Genomic DNA, 3,958 nt, shown 5'->3' on the forward strand with positions numbered 1-3,958 from the left:
CAACAAGTTCTAGTTCAAAGAATATGTCTCTTTGCTCAAAAATTACGTTGCCCGAGTAAGAGCTCCCTTGGGGCCCAGTTTCAGTCGTCTTTCTTATGAGAGCCTATTTCGTGACGTCACTATGCCAGACAACATTCCAGGGTTTCTCCCATTGGCACGGCAAACGAAACAATATTCTCGATCTTAGAAAGCTATTTTACTGTTTAATGTGTCTAATGCATTGGTGTTATCGTAATATTTCAGTTTCTTGCGATATCTGGCCGGCCAAACGACAGTTGCACAAACGATCATCTGGGTGTCTGTCCTATAATTTCTGTAGTGCATAGTAGCATTTGCTGCCTTTTATTACACAGTCGCTGTGCCAGAATCTCAAAGGTGAGATGTCCTACGCAAGAAGTCTTGAATAACGTATGTTGCATCTTCTGCCTTCGACGAATTCTATCAGTACTGTTAGTGGTAAGCCAATACGTGAACCTCAACTCATTGACCTGCCATGTTTCTTGGCTTTCTGCGTTTTTGATTAACCGCTTGGTCACAAGCTGTACTAGCAAATGATTGTTGCAAAGGTATTTCCATTACCACTGGTTATAAAGGACTATGTGCTTGAACTACCTGTGCTCCTTTAACTACTGTACTCGTAACTACCCCGTACGAGTTTCACGCACCATTTTCAGGGCGTATGGCTGCTAACATTTCTGCTCCCGGAATTTTAACATCCCTGTTCAACTATATGGCTAGGAAAAAAAAAACTTTTTTTTCCTTATGCGGCGCATATTCAATAGGGGTATTTCATAGAGTAAATTTAAAATCGTATTGAATACGATGAATAGGGAATGTGAGCTTCAGCACATTAAATCTACAGACCAATATTTTCTCACAGCTAAGCATGAGAAAATCAAAAGGGGGGCCTGAGTCTCATTCGTACAAAAAAAAAGAAGAAAACTTATCTATGTTATCTGATACATGCATGTTATGCTCTTCACAACTGGACTCCCTATGAAATGGGCAGAACGTGAATAATAAACGTATTTCAGTTATCTCGTGTACTATGAGAGGACTGTCAGGTAATAAAAAAAAAACAGAACGTCAGTAAGTGCGCGTGAGATGTCTTCGTCGAATGAGTTTAAGTGTAATACAACTGCTACACACAATTTTTTTTAAGTATGCGAGCAAGTTATGCAACATTATCGAAGTAAATTGTTTGTTTTGCTCACTTCAGATAAACAGGAAAGTTCCGCAGCATATTACACTCGCGCGACACGTCAAGGCGAAAGGCTGCTGCACACTTGGCAATGCACCGTCTCGAATCGTCGTGTTGCTTCTTTCGCAGTTTGGCTTCTTCGGCTCGCTTTTGACGCTTAGCTGCGGCTTCGCGCGCTCGTATAGCGGGGTCAGGCTCGCGCCAACGACGTTTTTCTTCGACTTTACCTCGCATCGCTTGAACAGGGGATTGAAACGTATGCTGTTCTGTGTGTTGTTTGGGTGATTTAAATGAATGTATGCACTATTCACTTCACTTTACTTAGCACTTGTAGCCTTAGTCTTACGGGGGTATGAACCATTACATCTTTTGCTTGCTTACGTCGGTATGAGCCATTAAGAACGTCACGTGGTTTATTTTGTACAACTCGACTAGACCCCGCGTATCTATACGCTGTTTGCGCGATCCCAATGAATGTATGCACTGTAGCTTCAATTTTCCGAGCCCTTGTAGTCTTTGCATTACGAGAGGGTGAGCAATAGCGATTTTTGCTTGCTAGGAATATGAGCCATCGCTGAAGATTGTTTTTGTACAATTGGACAGGACACCGCGTTCTTGTCAAGGCCATCGGGCAAAATATATAAGTTCGCTCTGGGGGTCCCCATACGTACCTCCACTGAAAGGCTAACGCTTACTGGAACTTTCAACACACTTACTGAACTCACAGAAGCCCACCTCACATCGCAATATAGCACACTTTCTAACACCGCAACAGGTCGCCACATTCTACAAACTCTTTCTATGACTCCGGCACCCATAATCAAGACTAGATACACCATTCCACATCACATACACGAGAACCTCTGCATCGCCCCACTTCCTAAAATCATGCACCCTGTGCACCACAAACAGCGCAGGAGACAGCGAGCAAAAGCTCTCCAAAAACAATTCTGCATCTCAAAAGACGTGCTCTATGTTGATGCCGCCGAATATGGGAACAGAAATCATTACGCAATATCAGTCATTAACTCTCACGGCCAGGTCGCTGCGGCCGCCTCCATTCCTGGCTCTTCCTCGGAGGATGCGGAGGAAGCGGCCACAGCCCTGGCCCTCACAATCCCAAATTCATCAGTTATCGTTAGCGATTCCAAAGCAGCCATACATAACTTCGGAGCGGGTAGGGTCTCTTAACCAGCCCCTTTCTCTCCTCTTGGCCCATCCTTTCCACCACACTGTGGCATTAATCTGGACTCCCGCGCATGCGGGCCTTGCCGGAAACGAGGCGGCTCATGCCAGTGCCCGAGGATTTACAGTCCGAGCTCAGGCATCAGATGTGTCGGACCTCGCCGCGAAGGAGGCGCCGTTTACAGCGCGGGATAGACTTATTACCTACCACGACATCTGCACACACTACCGATTAGACCGTTTAACCTTTTCGCTACTCATGGGCAAATCCCCGCGTAGGTGTGAAGTTCTGTGGCGACAGCTGCAGACTCACACCTTTCCGTCCCCTTACCTCCTCCACCGCATTCATCCCGCCATTTACCTTTCTCCTTCTTGTAAATTCTGTGTCTCTCCCAAAGCAGACTTAAACCACATCATGTGGGGGTGCCCTAAGCACCCCCTTCCCCCTTTCCTCAAGCAATTAATATCTAGTGAGGAGCAGTGGGAGGCTGCCTTGCGCAGCTCGAGGCCCGATCTTCAGGAGGCCATCCTGGAGTGGGTTGAGAGGATAAAGGAGGCCTACTTCAAGTAGTTTTTCCCCCAACCCTTCATTTCATTGCCCCCTTCCCTTTAAAGAGGGATAAATAAAGTTTTTCATCATCATCATCGGAAGTACGAACCACGTAAGGCTTTCGCCTTCAAAGCTTCACGGCTGCCTGAAGTCGAGGCATTCCTATACTGAATGAGTGAAAATTACGGAGCAGAATCCACTGCGTCGTTATGCTCAGACACCGCCTATGCGCAACAAAGGCAGTTATATTGTAGGAGCATAATTCGAAGCCATCATCACTTGTTTCGCCGTACTTTCATTGAGTGTTAATGTCTCTCGTATTCGAAAAGAGACGAAAATTGTACAGTTTCACATAGGCCACACTGGAATAGACCATGAATCCCGTGGAAAGGCTATTTGTTTTTCTTTCCTCTATAATTTTGAATATTTGAACACCGTCAATGCTCTACGTTCACTTTAAGATTTCGACTGCGCCTTTATCTGCTCCATACTCTCAATGACTTATTCTTCGTCCATTCTTTTGGAAGGACTAGTTGGCTGTTACTCCTTTTCAAAATCCACAGCGGATTAGAACATTTCTTTACAGGAAAGCATTCGCTTTACTGAACTGAATGCGGTATCAGAAGACAGATTTATCTAGGCTATAAAATTGCGAAATGTTTATTGCATTACTGTTCTTACTATAGATAACGTTTGTACAATATTTAGCATGGCCACGCGTTCAACCGCTTATTTATGTCCGCCCCCTTGAATTTCATTCTTCTGAGTTATCTTTTGTGGAATATTTTTAGTGTAAAATCTTTAGTCTGTGCGTAAGCCGCTGGTTTAAAGTTTTCAGGAGAGCTTCTCACATTCCGCTCCAACTTAAAGGCGCTCCAGCACTCGGCACACATGCGAATAGAAAGCACGAAAGTGCAACGCGATGTAAAAACACTAACATCGAGAAATTGCACAGTTGGACATGATTTTGTTTTATGTTAGCTAAAAACTAGTCCTTTGCAGTCATGGAAACTTGCCTTGAT

The sequence above is a fragment of the Dermacentor andersoni genome, chromosome 10 (genome assembly GCF_023375885.2).
Source record: "Dermacentor andersoni chromosome 10, qqDerAnde1_hic_scaffold, whole genome shotgun sequence".
Lineage (NCBI taxonomy): Eukaryota > Metazoa > Arthropoda > Arachnida > Ixodida > Ixodidae > Dermacentor > Dermacentor andersoni.